Source organism: Heliangelus exortis, chromosome 9 (genome assembly GCF_036169615.1).
Source record: "Heliangelus exortis chromosome 9, bHelExo1.hap1, whole genome shotgun sequence".
In the NCBI taxonomy this organism is placed as follows: Eukaryota; Metazoa; Chordata; class Aves; order Apodiformes; family Trochilidae; genus Heliangelus; species Heliangelus exortis.
Genome location: NC_092430.1, coordinates 6442312 through 6468494, shown reverse-complemented (window position 1 = coordinate 6468494; position 26183 = coordinate 6442312). Strand labels below are relative to the sequence as shown.

General features: G+C 38.0%; 1 long non-coding RNA gene across 2 annotated transcripts in view; it reads left to right on the top strand.

Moving 5' to 3' along the window:
• Nucleotides 1-20645, top strand: part of LOC139799484 (uncharacterized) — a 206767-nt gene extending 186122 nt beyond the window's left edge. For both annotated transcript variants that reach the window (XR_011727293.1, XR_011727292.1), the window contains one exon: nucleotides 19974-20645. This is a non-coding gene — a long non-coding RNA (uncharacterized lncRNA). The remainder of the gene's footprint in view (nucleotides 1-19973) is intronic.
• The last annotated feature ends 5538 nt before the right edge of the window (nucleotides 20646-26183 follow it).

The following is a 26183-nucleotide window of genomic DNA, read 5'->3' as shown; positions in this document are numbered from 1 at the left end:
CTGTACAATACAGGGCAGCACCTTTCTTTTCAGACTTAAGAGGGTAAAAAGTTTTTCCTGGTTTAAGTATTGATCAGTTAAGTGGAGCTTGCTAAAATGCATTCTATAACATTCTCCAGGAAAAACTGACAATATTAAGTTGAAAACTTGTAGTCAACAAAGTTTTATTATACCAGCTATGAATTAAATAATGAGCTTTTTCCATTAAAGCATTCATTTTAATTAAAAAGTTGTTTCTTGCTACAAATAAATCAGTTACCCAGTCCAGCAATATTATTGAGATTAGTTTATAAATATTCATGCGTATGGAATCATTGATTGTATTTTAAGATCAGAAAAACATTTCATTTGTATTCTGCAGTTTTGGCAGAGACCTCAGACTAAAGCTGTAACTTTGTGATTTTCCTAGTTTCAGTGGTATCTGAATGAATACCACTGAATCCCAGTGGTATATGGGAATTGCATGGGACACATCATTTGTAATTCCAGAATAACAATAAACATGGGAAACAATGTTTAAATCATTTAGGTTCATATCAGGTATCTTATTTGATCCCTTCAGCTATCTATGTCTATTGGCTGCATAATTTTCTTCTTTTCTCAAGATGTCTTCTGGGTTGATTTAAAAAGCTGTCCAATAGAACAGTTTTTCACAGAAAGGCTTTCCAGAGAGGATTATGAACAGCAGTAGGGTGTGAAAACTGGAAAAGTTAAAAAGAAAACTAGAATGGCTTCTGCAAATGGGGAAGATTCTGTTGAGCTCCAGGAAGTCTTAACAGTTTCATAGCACTTTTTTTTTTTTTTTTTTTTTCCTTCTATAATTCCCTGTTTGACCAGTTACTGCATTTTAATCTTTACAAACATATTTGATACCTGAAACAGATTTTCTAGGAAGTATCATAAATCCTTCATTCATTTCAAGATCAGCATTAGGATTATAAAGATCATGGGTTTCAGAACAGTTACTGAGAGTAAAAATTTGCAGTTCTGCCAATATTTGTAATAGTGTAGAAGAAGAAAGAGAAAAATGGACAGACTTCTATTTATAGTAACACAGTGGCTTTCCTAAGTCTTGCAGGTGACATCCATAAATAATCTAGTTTCCTCTCTTGAAATACATCAAAATATCAATATAGAGCTCTCCGAAAGAATATGGAAGAATAAGAAGAATTTGAAGATCCTTACATAGGACATCAAAGTATTGATGGTTTATAGATCACCTATTCTTATATAATTAAACTGGATTCTTTAAAGGAAGAAATAAATGTGAAGTTAAGCACTCTTAAATTGGCTTTAGAGCATCAGTTATGACCACATAGAAACAGACATGGTGCTGGGGAAAAGAAAATGCATCCTGAAGCTGGAAAGAGATGCTGGTAAAAAATTGCAGCTGGAATAAGTACAGTCTGGCTAGATCAGTCCTCCCTGTTAGGCTTTGTTCTGCAACCCATCTCTGCAGCCATTGCACCCTTGGATCCAAAGGCTACAAACTCTCACTCTTCAGTCCTGTCACTACAGCTGCTTTTGCCTAGCCAGCTGAGACACTCTCCTCTCTGGAACTTTCTTGAGCCCTTCATGTAGCAGACAGAGTAACAAATGCAATCATTTAGAGAAGTATTTTACTGAGTTCTGCTACCTCAGCAGTTTCTGCTACTGCTGTTAGCATTGTATCTTCCAGTTGTTTGACCTCCCTGTGTATCAGCTAGCATGAACTAATAAAAAAAAAAAAAAAACAAAACAAAACAATTGTAATTGTATAACCCTGTATATTTATTTGCAGAAGTGCATGCATGCACAAACACACACGTGTGTGTATGCACACTGATAAAGGAATCACACACAGCCCTGCATGAGACTAATATCTGCTTTAGAATCCATTAGAGTAAGTTGTTAACTTAACCAAAAGGATATGTGCACTTCATAATGAAGAATTTCCCTCCATTTTCTTCTGGCAGAATTAGCTTTTCACTCACAGAAACAGCTTTTCCCTTGCTATAAAATCTACATTAAATAGCTACGTTCATTATGCTGCTACCAGAACATCTCCATCTAGATAGGAATTTCTTCCCTCTCTCTGGTTATTGCTTTACTCCTGCCCAACTCTCTCTTGGTTCACTGATCCCTTCAAGTGCCTACAGTTTCACAATATGCAGTTTACAAATGCAGATGCAGCAAAGCAATTCAGCAACTGTCCTCTGCTTTCTGAAATCACTCACCCTCCTCATCATTGCTGTATCTGGAGAAAAATGTTTTGACAGGAGTTTGTTTATGAGTGATATATCTACAGTATCAACAGAAACACAAACACGACTTAAAGAAACAGTTGCATGGAATACTGATGTCTCCATGCCAGAAATAATTTCTCTCATTTCTTAAGAAAATATCCAGCTGAAACTTCAAGAGCCTCGCAAGGACAGAGGCACTCTTTGAACTCCTCTATAAGTAAATATAAGTAAAGGGATTGAGGTTTTACTGTTTCCAGGGTTTATTTTATGGTACAAAAGATTAAATTCTATTCAAGTAGAACTTGGTTGATTTGTGCTCCTTGTGTGAGAGTCATCCATTGGTTCTAACTAAACAGCCTGTGGTTTCAGTAGTCACAGCCAGGTGGTTTAAAACACTGCTCTCAAAAAAACCATACATAAATTAAAAGGATTTGCATGCCTCATGCTCCCATTTTGTCATTCTGAATTTAATTTTTGATTAATAAACATCACAATTAATAATGCAGAATTAATCTTTTGTTTACTCATGTCTGATAATGGGTAAAACTTATAGCAGCCTTTCAGTCCCTGAAGAGGCCTCCAAGCAAGGTGAGGAGGCACTTTTTGCAAGGGCATGGAGTGATAGGACAAGGATAATGTCTTTAAATTGTCAGAGAGTGGATTTAGGTCATATATTAGGAATACATTTTTTACCATGAGGGTAATGAGACACTGGAACAGGTTGCCCAAGGTATTTGTGGATGGCTCAGAAGAGTTCAAGGACAGGGTGCAACCTGGTCTAGTGGAAGGTGCCCCTGTCTGTGGCAGGAGGGTTGGAACCAGATGATCGTTAAGGTCTTTCTCAACCCAGATCATTTCATGATTCTGGTAAGGAGTTTGGACTTGCTTTGTGGCCTTCACCTGTCATGGCAAAATCTATAGTGTATATATATATATATAAAATATATATATATTTATATAAAAAAGTTATATATATATATATATATATAGTATAAATAACTATATATACTGTCCAGCAGGGAAGATGGGAAACACTGCTCTAAGTTACAGATGAGATATGATTATTCAAAACCAGTGAACAGTAAATAATCATTAGAAAGGGCCCTTTTTACTTGAAAATTTCAAGCACATTAGTAAAGTAGCTTCACACAATGATCCCTTCTTGTTTGGTGCAATTTTTACACACAGAAGTTATATGAAGAAGGTAGTGCTGCAGTTTTCACATTTTCCATTACTGTTGCTGTGTGCTGGGGTTTTTTTGCTATTTAATTGAGAGGTTCTGTCATGTTTCAGATATGTGGAAATGCAGCTTGACACACAACATACTAACACATTTAGTCATTTAGGACTCCAGCAGCATGATCTCTGTCTTGTTACATTTAAAACAATTGCAATGTGTTATTCTGTTCTATGACATCATTGTCTCTGCTGTGCAGAAAAAATACACAGAATGCATTTAACTGGGAGATTTATAACAGCTTAAGGTCTGTGATAGATTTAAAGACTTTAAAAAACACTCAGTGTGCTCAGCAGGGATGCCAGTGCCAAGCTGGGCAGAGTATGTTTCTGTACTGTCACAACAGTGATAAATAGAAGCTAACCAGGTGTGTTAGATCCATCTGAGAGCTGTCTAGGTGTGAAGAGGTACAATGCCAAAAAACAAACCCACAATGCCACACGATTAGTGATGTCTCTGTTGAAACAGATACAGTGAGAAAAGGTGCCTCTACATAAGCTACCACTGCCATTACAAGACTTATAGGAACTTCTTTTGCCTTAAACATCCCAGGTCATTCTGGAAAAAGGGCAGAACTTCCACCTCTTTGCCTTACACTGATGATACCAACTCTTTGCAGGGAGCTCAAGCATGCGAGTCTATTTGTGGTGCTTCTAAAGGATTGCTAATGGCATGACAAGATAGGCATAGGTGGTGTCAAAAGCCCTCTCAGAGATGCTTCTAATGTTTCCAAACTTTTCTCACTTGCCCATAGCAAACACAGATGAGAAACCAGGTTTTTCATTACTGAATCCAAGCAGACTATAGGAAAAGTGTCACCTCTTTCTTGATAATAAAAGTGCCTGAGAAGGAGATAGGTGAGCACTATTAATAAGAAGCATAATTTTCAGTTTTAGAAACACATTGCAGTTGCGAACCATTGACAACCCATTTCTGTCCTTGATGTCTGCACAGTGGGCATCAGCACAGTGGGTTTCATTTTCAGCTTGGAGCATTGCTTACATGGAGGTCTCAAGAAAGCCTGCAAACACAGACATTGCTGACACATGGCAAAGAATCCATCACTGACTGAACCAGTTCCATGAGGAAATATGTGCTTGAGATGCAAGTAGACAAGGGCCCACTTGCACCCTAATGTTTCTTGCTTCCACCTACTATTTTTTGGTTCAGAATTTTGGTTTGGTTTGTTTTTGTTTCTTTCTGTTTTCAGAGTAGTTTTCCTAGGACACACAAATTACACTGTAGTTTGTGAAGAGGAGAGGGAGTGGCAGGGATAGAGCAGCTGCAAGTTTTAGAAATATTTTTAAAAGGAGACCCAAACTCCATCTTTCATACTCTTACTGGATAGAGCAGTTAACTGAATTTTATGTTCTATGGATAGCTACTGGAAAAGAATACAATATTTTGTCATATTAAGACATGATTTTTTTCTATAAATTCCCTACTCAGTGATTCTGACACAAGCTCAGCTGCTATTTTATCGTCTATCAAACTTAATCTAAAAAGTGCTTCCTGTCAGCTTCAGGGGATTTCCAAAATGAGCATGTTCACACATAAAAATTAAATTATTCCTCCAAATGGCTTTTATGGAGCCATTGGATACTCAAATGATATCTGACTGATGACATTTCAGCATTTTTAATTCCTGACCATTCTGCTGAGTTTGTTCATGGGGCATATCACAAACCTCCAATGTGCTTTAGCCACTTCCTTCTAAGCTAACAGCTCCTCATTTGCACAGATTCATAGTAACTAAATAGCAAATAATTCAACATGAATTTGGGTGCTCAAAAATGGATATAGAGTTAGGATTTTGTATTGTTAATTAAGCAGAGTCAGATGACAAATAGCCTGTGTACAGCCAGTGTGATAATGATTGGCACACAGCAATTACACCCTGTGGCAATTCCATCTACTGCAGCAGAACTGGGAGGGTCAGGGAGGTCAGAACAATAAGTTGTAAATGACTGATCAGGATCATATCAATCAAAGTAGTTTTTTCATCTACAAATATAAAGCTTCCTATCGTGTGTCCAGTGCTATGTTATAGCTGCTTTATTAATAACATTGACATTCCCTCAGGTCAGAAAGACAGTTGCCAATTTAGCTAAAATTCGATGAATTCAATTAAATACTGCAGCCCTGGGCTAGCATTATAAAATAATACTCTCTTGTAATTTTTTTCTTATCCGTATTGAACCTCCTCAGGGTCCATGTATATGAAGAAGGGAGGTTCAGGGTCTGAAACAAGCAATCATTTCAGATTCAGCACCAGATGTGTTTGTTTCAGATGACCAAATATAGCCCAGTCTGACAGAGCAGAAAGAGGGATGATAATTACTGGTACTGGGAAAGTACCATTTCCTGAGCTAGATTCTCAGGTAGTGGAAAATGAGAAAGCAGTTTGATGTTAGCAAAGCTAGGTGCATGTTGACCAGCATATGTGGTCCTCTGCTCAGAAGGTTACTTCTGTTTTTCTTTTATTTCTGTACCTAAAAAACTTTGAAAGCAGAAAGAATAGAAATAACAGTGGTCTGTGGTTTTTTTCTGCATCCAGTGCAGAAAATACTGAGAGATGAGTGCTTATCAGCAGTGAATTTCAATAAATCTTTCATTGGTAGCTTTTACTAAGTCATGTACTATCCACATTCTTAATATTTTCTCTCAAATATTCATAGATAAAGCCTTGCAAAAGAAAAACAGAGAAAAATGAAAGATTTCAAAAACTTTGAAGGATTCACGGTGGCTCATTTGTTCCAGCAAATGATAGTTTGCACTGAGAAATGCTGGAACTTTTGCAGCCAGTGTAGACAAACATGAGTAACATGATACTTCAGAGCTTTGAATTCTTTCCATTCAAGTTCATTGCAAGCCACAGATTAGTGGTTAAAACCCGAATTTTCCATACATTATGTAATTAAGTTTGTTTCTCCTTAAAAGCTTTCAACTTAGAACAACGATAATGCTTCTGAATTAAGGCCTGAGGGCAAATCATGGAAAATAACAAGAAATAATTCTTAAATGCTGAAATGGCTTTTGTTTTACAAAGACTATGCAATGGCTATAGAAGTCAGAACTAATTCTTTAGCTTTAGAAAATCAGTTAAAAGTTCACATACTTGTTTTTCCTAAGACTTACCAGCATTCCAACTGATTTGGTGGAAAAAAAACCAATGTAGTCTCCTAATAACCTTGCATTAAAATGCCCCTGTGAACACTGGTACTTTAAAGCACTCAGTAAAATGTAAGATCTGATTGTAAAGAGATACCCACAAGCATCAGCAATCAGTTAAATAGCAGATCTAGAAAGCCAAGCTTAAAGATAGCAAAGATGGGTTTATGGGCCAAGGGATAACACTCCCCACCAACTGTTCACATAATAAAGGTTCAAATAAAGCCATTTACAGAAGCAAAATGTAAGAAAATCTATAGTCACCTTAATTGGTAAGATGCTGTTATGTTTTGAGTGATATTGTTTTGTGCCCCTTCATCAGTTGCTGTTTAATGTAAAAATGTTATCATTAATAAAATTATGATATTATATAATGAAAATAATGATATTATCAAAGCTGGTCTCTTTATAGCTAGGAGAGAGATTTTTAAGCTTAAAAAAATAATGTACTTTTATACTTTCTCAGTGTCTGTCTTCATGGCTCAGATTCTTAGCTGATGCAAGTTACCTTTTATTTATTGAAATCAACAGAGTACAGACAATTTACACAGGCTTGCTTCTTTCAGCTAAAACAATTACTGAATTTATGAGGATATAATTGAGATACTCTTTAGGAAAAAAAAAAAAAAAGCTTTAATTTACTCAAATTTACTCATTTATAATGGAGGTGTAGGGTGGGAAAAAAAAAGGACCACGAAATGATTAGACAGCTTGTGTGACTAATAGGAATACTGTCCCTAAAGGGAAAAAGAACATCTTACCAATACAAGTGCACTCAATTAGAGTTTGAAATTAGAGTGTAATTATGTTTTTTAAGGCAGAATAAAGAAGAAAGCTTTTAATCTTCTAGGTGGCCTCATTTTAGCGAAAAGACAAATTTAAGAAGTATTTTGGCTGAGACGATGCTCTGCATCTTTCAGAAATTTGGACGAAATCCAACCCCTGAAAGGCTGGAAACAGTTGTGTTAGCTTCTTGTACATGACTTGAAAAAGAAAGGAAAAAAACATCCACAAAAAAAACCCCCAGCACAACAGTCCATGTACTGACATTCTTATTATATGTTACAAGGAAAGGATAGATTGCTTCAGTTACTTAAATATAACAGAATGTTCTGAATTTCTCCCAGAAGTGAGTTGTGTCTGAGGAAAACCATTAAGAAACCAACAAATAGTCAGGGCTGCATGTGCAGATCTGAATGGCTGCTTCCCATATTTTTAGGGAATCCTCCACACACACCAGAGCTTCTCTTGCAGTGTCTCAGACCTCGAATAGTCCCTAAGATAGCTTGTGTTAGCTTAACCTGAATCCCCTGAGTTCCATAGATGGTGGCTGTCTGAAACTTTGTTTTTATTGCTGTCTGCTGTGATCTTGTCAGCTGATATTTGGGTGTGAGGCCTCTCTGGTGCCCTTGGTGCAATGGGTGTTGGTGCCAGGAGGTCAGGAGGTGGCATTGAATGAAGGGATGTGCCAATTCATGGTCTGAGATTAGAGAATGATGGATATGTTGTGTTTGTGCCTGGACTGAAAAATCAGAAAGTAAAAAAGAAAAACAGTGTTCCACTGAAAACAGAATGTTTCCTACAGCCTGGTGCTTGATTGTAACGTTTTTTTTTTTTTTTTTAGTGTAAGCTTTTTCTTGTTATTTTTCCTACCAGGAGTGGTTTTTAGATACAAAATGCAGTCTCAGAATTCAAAGTACAAAAATTCTGCTTTCATAGTTTCAAATCAAAATGTTTTGATGTTTCTGAGAAATGCATCAGAATGAAAAAAAAAAAAAAAAGAAAAAAAAAAAGTGTTTCAGTTACAGGAAAAGAAAGCAAATAGAGAGTGATTAAACCACAAATCCATTTGGCCAAAATACAACAGAAATACTAGGATAAATAAGCAAACAAAAGTTGTTGTTTTCATTGCTGTAAATTCCTAGTGGTTATCCACTAATATAAGCTTAATTAATGACTGGTAATATTTGTGATGGGAAGAAAAAGGAATAATTGTTATGGTCTGGACTAGCCCTTACCAGCAAGAGCTGCAGGCAACACCTGAAAGATGCTTCAGAGTAAGCTGAGCCATATTTTGAAATACATTTAGATTCTTAAGGAAGCAAAGAAGCTTATGACAAGCATTCCTCAAAACATGTATCTTTGGGCATGTATCTTTACTTGGGTATCTAAGAGTTCCTACAACTGGGTTTCAGTCTGTCCAACTGCTGCTGGGCTGCCAACTGAGGTTGATTCCCAGTCAAATTACCACCAGGAAAACTTCCCAAATACACCTATTTTTGAGCTACTGGGCTCAAACACCCAGTCATTAAATCTTAAGCAGCCTTCATTGCAGACTGCAAACTTCAGAAATTCATAAATGAGATAGCAGAGCAGGAGCTATAGCCACTGTCTTAACCTGGTAACCAACTTAACAAATAATTGTAAAATACCCTACTACTTTGATTTAAGGTAAGGATATAAACCTGATCTCCTGTTTCCCCAGACAGCACTCCCATTGAATTCCTGTGGGATCTTGAAAGTCTGTGTCTCTTCCTTCCTCTGAAGCTATTAGCAGGAAGAGACCTCAGGTATGGCTCTGTAACCCTGTTGTTAGTGCCTCTGCCAGAGGAACCTGGAGGTGGTTTCTTTCTCAGCGACACGTGGGGAACAGAAAATACAGGAATTGCATCTTCTAGTGCTTGTGATATATGCAATGAAACAAAGGGAAGAACATCCTTGCACAGACAGACAATGCAAGGTATAATTCATGTAAGATGAAACACTATATTGCTCTTTTCCTTTCATTTGCTAAAAATAAATTAGCCTATCTTTAAAGGAAAAATAGTAATGAATTTATACTTGAGGGGAGCACTGCAGAAATAACAAGTTGAAGTCAAACCAAAAGCTTTTCCAATGATGTTTATCAGATTAAATTAGAATCAAGAGGAATCTCTGAATGCAAAGAGGAATTTGGCAGCATACTGGGGACAGGATACTGACATGGCTGTGCTGTGAGCACTGTTCTGTTTCAAAATATCACTTGGCTTTTTCTTATTTGTGCCTTCTGTATGCCAGCAAATGAAATGCTAATACCTGTGGCATGAAGTCATTTGTAGCTTTCTTAACCATAAATACAATGCAAATTGATTGACTGTATCCAACATATTAGAGCAGATTACTAAGTAGATCATTGCATAGATTTTTAGCAACCATTAGAGTGAAAAAATAAAAGTAAAAAAAGAAGGTGGAAGCAGGGAGTGAAATGTGCTTTGATGATAAATTGGGTGATATTAAGCTGGACTTTTTCTTGAGAAGAAAAGGAAATTTTCAGCCATGCAGTCTGAATGTAATGAAGCCTTTATTTCAATTCATTCATTTACGATGTTGTCTTTTTTGCTTGTAATAGATTTTACACCTGCTGTTTTTACCTCATGCCTTCATCTAATACCAGCATTTCTCTCGGGGTAAATGTATTATCTTTATACTGTAATACCTTTGGAATTGCTTTCCCAGTTATGGTCTAAGTATTTTTTATCAAAACAATATAATCTAAGCAATAAGAAGGAAGATCTTGCAAACCCATTCATGCTTCCCTATTCCTTTCAGAATACTTTATACAAGTAAGCTTTGGAATCTCTAATTTGCATTCAAAATGCCCACATATAATAGGAGAAACAAGTGACCTGCAATGTGAAATAGTCCAGGCTCACATGAGACAATGATTTTGTGGGTCTGCTCCGAACATTCCTGTCTTCATGTAGCACTGCCCCACATCAGGAAGCACAGTGCACTGACATCAGTTGATGACAGATGAGTGTCTGGCTCTGTTCTCTGTCTGTCTGTATTCTGTAGTGATTTCTAATTGTCACCGTGAATCACACAATTGGAAGAACAGTAGAGCAAGATGTCACCCAAATCCTAAGGTATTTCTGTTGTTACTGTAAATCAGACCTGCCTTCTCATAAGCCAGGCAGAATCCCGGGGTTTGAAGAAGCTTTAGGCACTAATTGGTAATAATTTGTGTGTGGTAAAACTTAATGACTCCATCAGGACGGTTCTTGTACAGGAAGTTGTGTTAATTCCTCATGGTGCTCAGAACAGTTTCAAAATTGCTTAGAATTCCAGGGTATGAGGAAGCTTTACTCCTGGTAGCACTCCTGACTTCCTGCTTAAATTTTTATCAGTCTCTTGGTATGCCCTGCAAAAGCAACCCCTCTGGCTTCAGCACTTGTAGAGACTATTTTAAGAATGGAAACAAAAGAGCATGCTACCTGTTGTATAGGGCTGGCTCATACTTAGAAGTGGTTGCTGAGAACTTTTCTGTTTTTTTCACTGGCCAAACCCTACAACTGTTTCACAGTTCTTCAGTGTTACATGTTCAGCACTGCCATAAACAGAGCAGGCATCTCACAGGGCACGACCAGCTCCCCTCTCTGCACTGCTGCTCTGAGGCTAGAGCAAAACACAAGGCACAGTGCACTGTAGGTTGATCATTGTAGCAGTCTATGAATGCCAAAGAAAAATCTGGATAGTGGTCTGATTGCTCTGCAGAAATATAGCAGAGAAAGTCACTTGAATACCAGCCCACATCTATTAGTCCAGCTGGCGTTTCTCAGATCCATGGCACAATTCAGATGGTGTGAACAGGGAAGATGGTTCTCGGCCACGACCACTGGAATTATCTGGAATAATAAATAATAATTATCTTCTGTAATGGGGTTAGGGAGCCAATAAGCCACGTTGCCATTTCAGCCTTTTAGCTCTGAGTCACAAAAGAATTCTTTCTCTTTTCCCTCAACTGGATGGCAGATTGTTTAGGGTGACATTATCTGGGTCCAGATGGTCCCACCTACTGCAAAATCTGTTGAGCTTGTTTATTTTGCAATGGTTCTTTGCCTTGATCTTTTAACAGCTCTCTGAAGGAGGAGGGGGAAGAGTTAGGAGGCTCAGTATGTTGTTCTCCTGTGCCACCAGTGAATGGTGTTCCCCCATATTTTCTCATCATTTCAGTTTGCGACTGTTGTTTTCCAGAGAAGTGTGCTGAAGAGCCTCAGATTGTATTGAAAGTAGATGATTATTTAAATTGCCTAATGATCTGCTTCTGATTAGGAGTGGGAGTACAGGGAAACTATATTTATGGAAAGGACAGCACCTCCTTGTAGTGCAACTCTGCTCTAAAAAGTAAATCTGAAGGTGTTTCTGGCAAGTGAGTATTTCCCATTTCCCAGGTATCCCATGGTAAAACCTCCTTAGACTCACATTAATTGAAGTGGGAAAGGACTTCTCAGGAGATCTCTGTCAACCTCTGACTCAAAGCAGGGTCACCTATGTGACCTGTGGCTCTGAAAAGTAAGTTTATAGCCTTAGAATCATCTTGCTGAGGTTTTTTTGGTTATTTTTTTTTTTCTCCTTGCCACAGACTTTGACATCCATATTAAGCTTCAGGGACAAGGGCTTACTTACAGTATAATTTGAATGACAGCTTTACCTTGGGGCACTCACAGGAAATCGAGGTGACTTTACATGTGCAGTCCTATGGCCTGTCGTGAGGCATACCTGAGCATGCTAAACAACTGAATATACAATTTACCAAAAATTATCCATCTTACTGCATTTCCTGATTGGCTGTCAAAGTGAAGCCCCCATGTAGGTAGGAGATCAATAGATCTGCAAGTTCATATGGAAGCTACTCATGAATGTGCCCTGCTTTTACAGCAGACAACCCTTTGATAATTATACCAAATTAGGTTCTCATTGAGGGTAATTAGAGCATAATGTAGCAGTCTCTGAGCCCACACTGGCCTCAACAAGTGCATCAAAACATTGCAGAGATACTAACTCTGGCCTTGACAGTGTTCTAATTACAGCACCACAAAGCTGTGCCTCAGAGAGTAATCTGAATCACGTCCCATTAGTCTGTGATTTTCACATGTTAGCAGCTGAGGTAAAGTCTAGATGTTATCATGGACTGAAGTCTATCTTCTGTGAACACTACAAAGTGCCTGGTCCTGACAAAGAGTGTTCTTGAAGTTTGGGAACAGAACAAACAGCTTTTCTCCTGTCAAAAGTAAGACCACTAATTGCTGGATCCCTGAGTGTGTCTTTAGGCTGGTGTTTGGGATCTGTAAGTTGCTAATATAGGTATCTAGCTCTTTGTCAGCCAGTTTTACCACAGAAGGATACTAATAATTCCTCTGTTAGCATTTCAGACTGGAACTCTGCTGACTTCTGTGCTTTCTGTTGAATTCAGTGTCCCAAGACACACCAGGCCTGCTGAGTCAGGCCCCTGAGGAGATCAGCAGATGTTTTGAACTCTAGGTGCCAGCATTGGGTAGGCAGCAGTGAGAAAGCTTCCTTCTTACAATAAGGGATTCTACATCAACCTTGCTCCAGATCTTATGGTTGGAGAACAGATAACACATAGGACAGCTCAGTTAAGATGACTGCAATTAGCCAGCTGACCCACATATAGACCTTGGAACTGTGGCACTTCTGACCTAGTTTCCCCATTTAGCAAGTGTTCCCATGTCCCCAAACCCAGTAATCTTCTATCCTTTGCTGCAAGAAGCCTACCTAGCACATGAAGAATTCAAGGCCTCAGTGCCATTCTTTTTTTACAGCTTAAAGGCTGTCTCTTGGGAGTGTTCATTTCACCTCTTAAATCAATTATTTATAGCAAAGCAAATTGTTTCCAAGCTTTTGTTGCTTTTAATGTTTCAGTATTGTAAGCCACTCCAGCCTGAGCTGCTGATGCTTCTCTTGCATGAGGAAGTATTTTTAAAGGTTTTAATCAAACAGGAAATAATTTTGTTTCTGTCTTCCTTCACAAATCATCACACATCATTGTGTGAGCTGCAGGACATTGGAAAAGGAGTGAAGGGGATGAGGATTATCCTTTTCCATATTAGTTCAGTATTTATAATGAAAACTTGGAACTAACATTTCTGTCTTTCTAGTTTTTTTCCTTCAAATACAAGCACTGTGTAAAGAACTCAGCCCACAATAAGCTGATGCTGCAGTAATTCAGTCTTCGAGTGCAAACTGATTATATAAGTATGGTAACAAATCTGATATCTGCTCTTCCTCCTAAATTTTTCCAAATATGATGAGGAACTTAGCACAAGTTCTGTTTCACAGAAAAACTCTCCTCACAGCTCTAGCAAAGCACTGAGTCTTGCATACCATCTAACCATGTAACTTAGCAAGGGAATTATGATGAAGATGTCACAAATATGTACAGTGTACAACAAATCCTTCAAATCCCATCAGATCACCTGTGGTCTTAAAAAGGAAATAGAACCCCCCCCTCTGCCTTTCTGGGTATCTGTAAGAAGGTGCAGTCCCCAATAAAATTAATGTGGATTCTGTGTGCTAGGTGAGGTGCATAAATGCTCCTTCACCCAGCAATAAAGGGAGCAAGAGTCTTGCAGAAGTAGCCAGCACATACCTAGGGCTGTCTAGTACCACAAGCCAATCTTACACGTGTTTTTATGGGCTCTGTGCAAATGCACTCTAATAACATTTACCTTTGTGTTCTCTGTGGATTATTAAAATTTGTAACACAGAATTTTTAGGGAAGCTAGTTAAATGGTGCTAAATCCAAATGAAAGTCTTTTTCTAAGAAAGAGAAAGGTTAACTAAACTGTACAGGGTACAGCAAATGCCATGAAAAATTTTATGGTGGTTTAGCAGTCATTATTATATTTATACCTTTAGTATAGCCTTTTTTATAAGGATCAAATATGTGTGCTTGGTTTTAAGCAGTTTTTCAAAGTACAACACAATAATGTTTGAGTCTTGAAGACTTGGAAGGCTATCACTTTGCTGAAGGGGCTTTCCCAGCCAGAAGGTAGGGGTATGTCTAGACCATAATCAATCTGTGAGCTGATATTTCTTAGGGGAAAAAAAAAAAAAGATGGCAAAAAGAAGAAGATACCCACTTCACAAATGATTTGTAAGATTATCTGTAAACTGTACACCAGTGAAGTATCTCTGATATGTTCACATCAGATGAAATATTTTACATAGCCCATTTGTGCTTTTATTGACACTAAAGAAAATAGCTCCTGAACTTCTTGTTGTCAGTGATCTCCTTGCTCACATAAATCACTGTTATATGTGCTCCTGCATCATCACAGCTCTTTTCTTGAACAGTAGGGGCGAGCAGACCTTGACAAATATAAAGATTTTGAGTACTTTATGGTTGTGTCAAAAACTGTTGTTTTAGTGAAAATAATCACAACATTTATGAAAGAAAGGCTCACTCCAGCCCTCTTCGTGTATGCCTTTTCTACTCTGGCTTCCCAAACATCTGCTTGGGTTAGAATTACAAGAGAGTCATCAGGACTCTCTCCAGAATTTCACCAGGTAGATAGATATTTCATATTTTGCAGATATTCTCAATGGTTTTCTCCAACCAAGTCTTATTTATTCCCATGTAAAAAGTAAATGTTTGGATGGCTGTAAGGTTCTAGGTGGTTCAGATTACTTGTGAATGTGCATTGTTTCCATTATCTTGCTTGTGTTTCAGCTTTACCAAATTTCAAACAGTGTTTTAAGCAACACAAAAAGCCTGAAATGCCAGTTCTGTTGGTGCCAGAACTTGTTGCTGATTCCCTCAGTAGCTGCTTCCTGATTCTCTACCTCCTGGCAGAGACAGCAGCACTTAACAAAAAGTAGGTGTGGGTGGGAAATCTTACTTCTTCAAGTCTTGCCAGCAAAACCTTCTAATCTTGTCTAAAGGGAGTTTACCTTTTTCTTAGTCCTGGTGGCTTGATTAAACCTATGCTCAAAAGGTTTAACAAGTGCTTGTGGAGCCTTGTGTAGATTATTGGGAAACTAGGAATCATATTCTTGGAAATATTTAAAATCAGTTATGTGATTTAGGAGCACAGGTCTGTTGGCTTTCAGTGAAAATTAAAGTACTGAATAGTCAGCCTTGTCAGTGTGTGAAGGGAACAGGATCTTTTGAATAATTTTCAGACCTTTTTTTTTTTTTTTTTTTTTTTTTTTAACTGTAATTTTATTATCTCTGTGAAGTCTGCCATTGGAATTTTCTCCTTCCCAAAGCTGACACAAAACATATCAGGTTGTCCTTCTTCCTCCTCCCCTTCCTCTGTTAAGTATCAGTAGTTCCCAATATCCCAGTGCCCTGGGGTTAAAATTTGCTGTAATGAAGCAGTATCAGACAAGCTGATGTAAAATCACAGATAATACCTGAGCAGCTCATCAATACTCTTTTAAATGCATATAGAAAAGAATTGCTATGTAGTTCCTATTATTGCCTTACTGCTCTCTGCAGCAATGGTAAACATTTTAAAGTGGTTTGGAATTTCTATTATTAATCTATCAAAATACTTCTAATCTTGACTTCATTACTTTGTATTTATTTCACCATCATTGAGATCTTCTCATGTTGCTGTTGAAGCGGAAATTTTCCTCACCCTCTTTTCTAGTACCAATTATATGATTAGGACAGGCTTTGTTTCTGCTTCTTAAAAATTAGAATATTTTGAGATTTGAGCCCATTTTCCAGCTTTCTCTGCTTTAATAGCAAATATACAATTAGTCACACATGTACATCAGCAGAGCTTTCATGTAAATTATTATTAGACTTGCATTTTCCTGACGCTTGTATCTTCATCTTTCTGACATTTCACAATATTTCTTTAAGAAAAGCAGGGATGACCCTGATATGAGCATTTTCTTCTCTACCAGGAGATGGGATAGTAGGCATGGAATATTGCCTTTTTGTATCCTTCACAAAAAAAAAAAAAAAAGAAAAAAAAGGAAAGCATGACAAAGATAGATGTTCACATCATAGGTTTTCAAGATCCTATTGAACACTTGTCTGGAAAGTTAAATAATGGGACTATATTTTAGATAATTATATTTTATAGAATATTGACTAATATATTATTGGCAACACTACCAGTATCATAAAATGCTCAAAGTGCATCCATCTCTAGTGTGTCTAAAAATCCCTTCTTTTTCATATACATGTTGAATCTCAAAGAGGTTTTTTTTAAGATTCAGGCCACTGGTTAACTATCCTTATTTTTCCCCAGTCTCTGTAATTGCAGTTCTATTCCTCTGCTATCTTCTGGTATCTCATTGCTATCAGAGATATAATTGCCTAAGTTTGAATGTAGCATTCTAACACTGCACTTGGGAAAATAAAATGAAATTTAAAAAAATTTCAAACAAGGATCTAGAAGACCAGATTTCTCTGGAAATTTAAAGCTGAATCAAGCACTGTTTCCCTCCCCAGTTTGTCATACACAACCAGTACAAACGTGCTTCCCTGCAACAACACCACAAACTTTCCCGTGTTATACAAGTCAAAGAGCAGAGTGTCATTGAGCCCTGGGTACCTTCTCATCATGCCATCTCTGGTTTACTTTCTTTTTCAAATCCTTGCAGTCTGCCCTCCACCCAGTCTGAGGAACTGCTAAAACTAATTTTCACCCTGTGATGAGGTGACAACTGATGAACAGTGTATAACTGATTTCTTTTTAAGCCAATGATTCTTTTATGTCCGAGGAGAAAGAAAATACTTTTCTCTATTGGAGACACAAAGCATTTTTGGCATGAGTTAAAATAACCTCCTCTGTGACTGACATGACAGCACGCTCACTATTTCCTCTCTGATTATATGATCTCTGCCATATCTGGGATGGAAAATCCCTGGGCCGTGCCAGTTATACAGTATATTTGAGTAAGGGGTCATTTCATAGGGCAAGATTAAATTAGTTTCCAAGACGATGACAAACTACAAAGTGGCCAGTTTTGCTGGCTGGCTTGAGACACTAATGAAATTGTGAAAATGCAGTTGGCATTTGCAGTGGGACTTGATTCTTGTCAGTAAAGACCTCTTCTGAAAATCACGGGTTTGACAGAGAAAATGTGACACTGAGAAGAATGCAACTGGAAAATCATTCATAAGCTTTTCCTAGTCTATTACTGTATCTCACTTAATGGAACTAAAGTGCTCTTGAAAGCCCAGTCCTTTTTACCTTATCAGTTGACCTCATACCTTGCAAATGGAGGTATTAATTTTGCTTTAGAAAACTATTCCTTACAGTAGGAAACCAGAAAACCTTGCTTATATAATTTACAGTTTAATGAGTCCTTAATATGTGAACAAGCTGGCAAGAGGAAAGCCAAACCATCTATGGGCTGTGGTTTGGCTGGAGATGTTTCAGGGCAGACCTGAATGTTGACTTTGGTCTGGCAGGGGCAGAGCAAGGCTGTTACTGACTTTGGGTTTCTGGCTATCCTCTTAAGCACTTAATAGGACCTCCAACCCTCCTGCAATGCTGTGTCTTGAAATCTCACAAGCATCAAGTTTTCAGTCCTCATGGAAGTGAGGCAAGTCCTGTCCTTTAGAGTGTCCCAAAAATAGTCACCTATGCATCCTATTCTCTTCTCCCAGGTAGCTACCAGTAAGACAAGAGGGCATGGTCTTAAGCTCTGCCAGGGGAAGTTTAGGTTGGATATTAGGAAAAAATTCTTCACAGAGAGGGTGATTGGAATGGGCTGCCCAGGGAGGTGGTGGATTCTCTGTCCCTGGACATTTTAAAAGAGAGACTGAATGTGGCTCTCAGTGCCATGGGCTGGTAACCACAGTGGTAGTGGATTAAGGGTTGGACTTGATGGTCTCACGGGTCCTTTCCAACCTGGATGATTCTGTGATTCTGTGATCCCTGAAACAAAGGAGAAAAGAGCACTAATCTGAAGGAAACCCCAGTAAATTACCACTGAGAACTACAAACAACACAGGCTTCACTGCTACCACATAAAAAGACACAGTTGGAACGAAACCATGTAAAACCATGTAACAGGGTGTCCTTCAGTAAACCCATGTTACCAATAATCTCACTTTTAGAATGTATCTCACTTTTAGAATGTATCTGCACTATCACTATTCTTATTTAGAAGGTAAGGAAACTGAAATTTGTATAAAGCAGTTTGGTGGAATAAGATAAGGGAAAATGCTTTCCATTTTTACCCTACACAAGACTTTCAAAGTTGTTTGCCTCCTTTCCTTATCAAGCCTATGAATTGTCAGCTGTTAATATACATCATTTTATTAAAACAGAGAGTTTTAACAATAGGTCAGCAGATATTCCCTTTAGGAAGCATCACCAGTTTGTATATTTATGGAAGCAGACTTCAAGAATTTTGTAAAAATGTAGCCACTTTGAAGATAAGACAAAACAATCAAAACCACCCAAAGTCAGCTGAATAATTTTTAAAGACTGAGCCTCAGATAACAGGGGTGGATTGGAAGGGATTTAGATTTGGTATCCAACTAACAAATCCATCGGTGTTTTTCTATTTCCTCTGAAAACCTTTAAATTAGATTAATAGAGTTGATCTGCTTTATGTCTAACCCAGTCTTCAACTCACTCTCCCTCTGAAAAAGCCATTAACTTGGATAAGACTTGGAGTATGTGTAATCCTGCTTTTTCCTACATGTGTCTTGCAGGTTTGCATGTTTGACCTATATCTGTACTAATTGGCTGAAATATCTCTAAAATCTCTCTTACAGGGCTGGCAAGCAGAGTAGATTCAGGGATTTGCATACAGATTAAAATGATGAAAGTTGTTCAAAGTCTGCACAAGCTCTAGAAACCGGGCTATTAAATGTGGTTTCTGCAAACAAAATGTATTTGTTCATTAAAAAAGAAGAGTAAGAGCATTTGCTGCTTGAAACTCATTTCAGAAAGAATAACATTGACTGGGATACTTTTATAAACAAAAGGATGTGTTGAAATTATGCTACTGTAATAGAAAATGGGATAAATTTTGCTTAGTTTTTAACCAGCTATGATCAGCTGATTCATAATTTCTAATATGACAGCATGTTTTACTATTTAAAGAAAAAAAAAAAAAAAAAAAAAGGGAGAGTCCAAATAGCTGATCCTACAGACTGCAATGCTGCCAAGCTGTGGGCTGTTTACCTTATTTTGCATATTGCTTAATATCTGATGTACAGCTGAAATTTAATGGCTTGGGATTGCTTGGGAAGTACTGTATCTAGACACTGAAGCAAGGTAGAACCTGCTACAGTTGCTAAACTTCACTGAACTCAGTGTTTCTCGTAAGATTCCTGTATCAGCCATGATTTCCCTGTGGAGCTATATTTGAGCATTGATTTTAATGGCTGAATTAGTGACTGGTGTTGGGCTTTCTGGAGTCTCCCCTGGATTGGGCAGAGCTGGGGAGTAGGATGCAGAAGCACTGAGACATTCATACAGGTATGCTTCATTCATACTTACTTTTCCTGAAGTGGATTGACTTCCTCTGGCTACTCTCTCCTGTCTACTAAAATGGGTCTGTATTTATTAGTACAGCTTGAGTGCAGGAAGATCTCTTGCTTCCAGCTGAGACTGAAGTGATGTAGCAAAGAGGACTCTTGAGCAGCAGGTGATGGGTGTGACAGAGAGATTGTACAGGTAATACAGAACACTAGCAACACGTGGACACACATCACTCTTCTTTCAACCAACCTCTTTTGGTTGGCTGAAGTCAAACCAGCTTCTAGGATAGAGCTCTTTTTTCGTCACTCATAGCAACACAAACATTGTAAACCACACAGAAAGTCATTTCTCACAAGGCACTTAGAAGGTACATAACTGTGGTATCTACCAATTTCAGCAGAAATATATGGATGTAAAGTGCCATTTTTCAAGCACAAAAGGGAATTACAGTATGTTTCCACGCTTGGTTCAGCATTATAAAACTTCAGTCTCAACTTTATATCATGTCTTTTATTATGTTTTACTCTTCTTAGGTTTAAAATGCATAAATTGAACGTTTCATGTTGGGCTTCAAAGGATTTTTATTAAGTTCTCATTATCAATTAAACATAGTCATCAGTCAGCATTCTTAAAGCTTGAATTTCTCACTATAAAAAATTAACTATCGATGCTATTTTAAGATCCAATATTAACACCCCTGGACAAAAAGCAGCAACAAAAATGTTTTCACTAGTCTTAGTAATGCCAAAAAAAAAAAAAAAAATAAAAAAAAAATTTAGTAATTTGCTTCCTTTTTTGTTTGTGTGAAAATGTGTGTATAAAAATAGCGTGAAATAAATAAAAGCTGCAAAATAAAACCCAGCAACATCTCTGCTTTAGTTTACTTTGTACACAGAGGCAAAACAGAGATTTCTCTATCACATATGCATTAGGAACAAAACTTCACTCCTGATGACATCCTCAATGGCAAATTCTGAGCAGCTTCAGTTGAGCTAGGATTAAATTTCAGAAGTTTGTTACATGCCAGATAACAACTTCTCCATCTAAATCCCATAAATGCAATATTTTCTGGGTTTTGTCAAAGGAACTAGCTATCTGGCTGGATCAAAGCTGTCTGTGCCATTGCCATAATTATTGATTAGTTATTAGCTATTATTTAAACCCATATATTGCTTGAACTTGGCATCGTATTGCCTTAGAGAAATTTTTTTACCATCTCTGGTTTGCACATTAAAGTTTGGTAAAAATTCTTTGCACCACAGAAGATGACCTCAAAAAATCATTCTGAAGAAGAGATTTTCTTAATTGTTTATTGTCTGGTATTTGGGATGTTGATACTCTTTTCTTTAAGGCATTTAACTAAAGTGCTGACATACGTATAGAACTTTGATTCCTTGTGTAATCATTGTTTAGAAATAGGTTTCTGTATAGGTGCTTTGATTTATTCCTTAGAGGATGTTAACTGCATAGGGAGCTTTCCTCCTAATTAAATCTTGTAAATTAGAGGCTTAAAGTTTGACAGTGTGAAAACATCCTACTGTGGCCACTATGCTTTAAATGCTCTGAACAGCAGATTCCCATAATTGTGTTGGGGATGTATTTTCACAGGTCACTTTACCATAGGTTTGACAGTTTGGCTTAATATTTAATGATAATTCACTTTCTTTAGTCTGTCAGATTACACTTGGTTGTGAAGACTTGTTAATGATTTCTGTCCTCAAGGAAGTCTAAGGCAAAAAAGTGCTGTGAGAGTAAACCTGAGTGGTAAATAGTGAAGACTTGAAAAAATTTGTAACAAACCATACGCTTGTGTATTTATATCATATATATACTTGTGCATGTAGTCATTACAAAGTTAATCTTTAACATCTATTCCACTCTCTGGCCAGCTTTGGGATTCATTTCTTTTATCCCTTGTTAAGATCATTCAGTACACAATCTACTGTTTGACAGTCATATAAAACTGCATCACACTCAGCCAGTGTCACAAGTGCAGTGTGACATGAACAATGCACCCTGGTGTTCCAGGGAATAACAGAGTGTATTACAGTGCCAGTGTGTAAATTTGGCTTCCCCAGGTACCACGGGGATGGAAACTGTGGCTTTCAGATGGAACTTGCACAGGAGTTCAGGAATCTGAGCTCAGGAGTGAGCCCTGTCCACTGATGTGGTTATGTCTGCACTGAATGGACTTGATTGGACTTGATGATCTCTGAGGTCCCTTCCAACCCAGCCAATTCTATGAATTATTTTCTGTGATCTGCAAATTTTAAAATGCTTCTAACTGTTCCACATAGATTTCAAAATATTTTAACCAGATTTTTATTCTGAAGGCATTTAAATGTACTGAAAATCTAAGAGGTTGCAGATAACTTTTTTTTTCTAACTGAGAACTTAATCTGCCAGAGTTAATCTTCATCTGTGCTTTTAGTTTTCCTTTTTCTTATTCCCTACATCTATGAGTACACCTATGCATATAGGCATTTTAACTATTTCTTTTATAGCATGTGCATATATTTTACTTTGAATTCAAAGTTCTATAAATCAGATGTTCCCTAATATTTCTAGAACTTGAACAGATATTCATTTAACATTTTGAAAGGAACAGGAACTGGATGTCTCTTGCATGATAGTGTGGAACTTTTCAATTGCACTCATCTCTAACTATATTTTAAAGCCTAATGCATTACCTTATGTGATAGTGACTGTGTACAGCCAGGTGGCTTTTTTGTTTATTAAAGAGATTTTCATAAGTCCTTGGTGTTCCCAGTTAACAAAGCTAACAAGCTTCCACCCATAATTTATATTCAGTGGACTGTAGTCCTTGAGACAGTCATCTAGGTCTGGGGAGCTCTGCACTCATGGAGCTTGGATGAATGTTATTACAATTCAGGTTCATTATTTTTTTCCAATTAATTTGATTGATTAAAAAGCATTAGTGAAGCCCAAATGGAAAATCAGAACAGCAGAGTTGTTGGGAAATGAGCTAACCTTGGAAAAAGACATGGAAAGGTGCTATTCGAAAAGACAACAGAAAAAAGAAAAAGAAAAAAGAGCTGGATTTGGTTGAGTGTTCCATCTCCAGTGCCTTGAGCTAAACCATCCCTAGTGGTCTTAGTTCCAGCTCACTTAGATGATAAGTCAGTAAGATAATGTCTTTCTTCTTGTCTGTCTTTCAAGTCTCTTACACGTGAAAGTCAAATTTCAACTGTCCAGCATGTTGTAGATGAGAGGTAAAGTGACCAGTTTGATATAAAATTCAAAAGAGCCACCAGACTGTTGGTTAAAACCAGTGGAAACCTCTAAGGGCCAGCAGCCAGCTCCACATAGCTCTAACAGCTTCAGAAGTCTCCTCTGGCCAGTCCTATGCTCATCTTAACAGTGCTAAGGGCCCAACACCCACACTTAGATATTTCTGTGGTTTAGATGGTTTGAACAAGTGTTTCTGGTGAACAGAATCTCCATGTGAATGCCCACAAGTTCCACAGAATTTAGGGCTTGATCTCCAAGCTCCGTGTTTCTGCATTCTAAACAGAATGGACAAGCCATGAACTCTGGATGTGTGTGCAAGGCAGTCTGGACTTCAGAGTCAATGTCTGGGCCCAGTGATGATAGAAATGTAACAAGAGTCTTGTCTTTGTTTGTCTGTGTTCCACCATCACAGTTAGACTCTACAGACTGTGTTGCAGTGGTGACCATTGAGCTCCTCAGATGTATTGAAACAGCTCAGAATTGCCCCTTGCCAGAAGTTGTAACTTAATTAATTCTATGAAATAGGCTGTAGTGTCCTATTCCAATTAAATTGAAGTCAGGGTCCCAAAAGACCACATAACATCCCTGTTTCTACATTACCCTAAGTTATGATGATATTTTGAATATTTTCATTTGTCCTTTTGTGTGGTTTTATGTCAGAGATGCAAGTTAAATTTTCTTCTCTCACTAGGAGTTCTCTGAATGAATTGCTCAGATAGTAGCAAGGTGTAAGAAGCTGCTCCAGGGCAGACATTCTGCTCTTGGGGTATCATGGGACCCCAAGGTAAAAAGCACAATTGTCAGGGGAGACAGAAACTTTTTGCACCTTTTCTGTGCCATAATAAGGATGAAAGGAACAAGCAGGAAATATGAAGGCATAATATGCAACCTCCTCCTTTCTCTCCAAAATAGAGCAATATTGCTGCTGCTTAAATCTGTGTGCAATAATGTTTTCACAGAGGACAATTTCAGAGATCTTTGTACTGCTGTCCCTGGATTTTGGATAAGTGCTGGCTTGGCAAGCAGGAAGAATGAAAGGACAATAGTGAAAATATCCAGGCTGGGCAGTCTTACTGTCACCACACAGCAGGTTTGGACAGCAGCAAAATTAGACAGGAGGCTGCCCAGTTTTCTTCATGATGAGTTTTGGAGTCAGTTTTGTCTTTAAAAATTTTGAAAGGTCTGGGACAAAGTGGAAGGTAGATTTTGTGTTCTGAAGTGTTGTGCTTGTGTCAGGAATATCTTATTATTTCTTATTATTTGGCTTTGGGGATTCCACATAAGTTAAAAATGATTTTTGGGGGAATATACCTGTAGTTGATACTTATGTCAGTTTGATAAAGAATCAAGAAACTCATAGAACCTACCCGGGAGTGCACAGTGAATTGGAATCTGTGAACATAGTTGAGTTGTTTAAGAGAGTGCAAGACTCTTTCTTAGGCCAGTGCTAAGAGTTAAGAGGAAATGTCTGCCTGGAAAAGAAATCAAATCTAGGCAAGAAACCTAGTAAACATCTCTTTGATACCAAAGATATTGCAAATTATTATAAAGCATTATGTCCTGTCCTTGAAAGCAGTGTAATGGGATTTGTCTTATGACTGGAGGAACTAATGGACTTCACATGAAGGACAGGAGTTAACTGAATGACTAATTCAGTTCCAAGTATGGACTGGTAAAATTGTATTGAGTGTTTAGTTTATGCTTTTGAATTGATTTTGAAACACTAGCTGATGTTTATAGCAATGTAAAAAGTGCTCTCACTGGAATGTGTACCACTTAGCATAAACATCTTTATACATTTGAAACATACTGTATGCATTTGATGGAGTATTACAGCACAGTCCACTTCTGTTTTTGCTTCCTGCTGTGCTGGATAGATTTCTTGCTAGTAGGTAGCTGTAGGAATTTCCTTCTTGCAGAGCCTGAAGAGTAACTGTAGGTGCTTGTGCTGATGGCAGACAACCTTAAGAATAAGTCTCCTAAAGTGAGAAGAATACCTTTTTTTTTTTCCCTAGACTGACCCACACGCTTGCACAGTGGGTCTTCAACTGCCTAATGAGAGATGTATTAATGTTAGATGGAGCTCCTCTCCACAGACAGTTTACCAAACAAGGGAAAAAGTCTCATCAGTCCACTGCTTTTTTATGTATCTATTTTATGCCAAATATTGATGTCAGTGTGGAGCTGGTAGAATGTTTGTGAGTGACCTCTGTCTAGGATATCAATTCACGTCATCTAATCTGTAAGTAGATAATCTGCAAAAATCAGTGTTCTTTTAGCAAGGAAGGGCTCTCCAGACTTTGCAATAGAAGAGCTCATGCAAGGTCATTCCTTGTTTGCTTGGTTTTGTAGTGTAGATTCCATCTGTACTGAAGGCAGTGGCCCTTCCTTTTAGCCAGATGCACAATCTGGATCAGTGACACTGCTGCTTGAGAGTCTTCTGGCAAAATGTTAATGTACAAAACCCACTTCCAATGGAAAAAGTATTGCCAGTGCCCTGCCCAGCTGCAGATTGACTGGGGTTTAAATGGATGCTGCAGTATCCTCAGATGTCTTTAGGGGAAAATCCATACAGGGGGTTGGCTCAAGTTAATTTGTCCCAAGCTCAGCATCCTTAAGTTATGAACACCAAAAGTATTTATTCGAGTGCTAATGTTAGGAACCCATATTAGCTCTCCTGCAGAAAGAAGATTCCATCAATTCCCATTGATCCCATCAATGTGTTCCTGGGAGCACGAGGGGGTCAGGACTGTGGGAGGGAAGGGGTTCAGCTTCCCTCTGCCTGCACGTTACTTGTCTGTGGAGTTTCAAAATCACTAGTGGGGTGGCTGCTTGGCAAGGTTGGTGTGGTGAATGGATCAGGAAGGCTTCCATGAGTTTAAAGGAATGCAGTTTTATCAGTGGCTGTTTTTGTCCATGGCCTTTCGGACCTTTTGTGGCAATCCAAAGCTTTTGGCAGGGGAGGCAAAGAGTTTAAGGTGTTATTTGGAACATCAGGGACTGCAGGTGTAATGTAGTGTTCATTTGAAGTTGTCTGCCTGTAGCCTGATT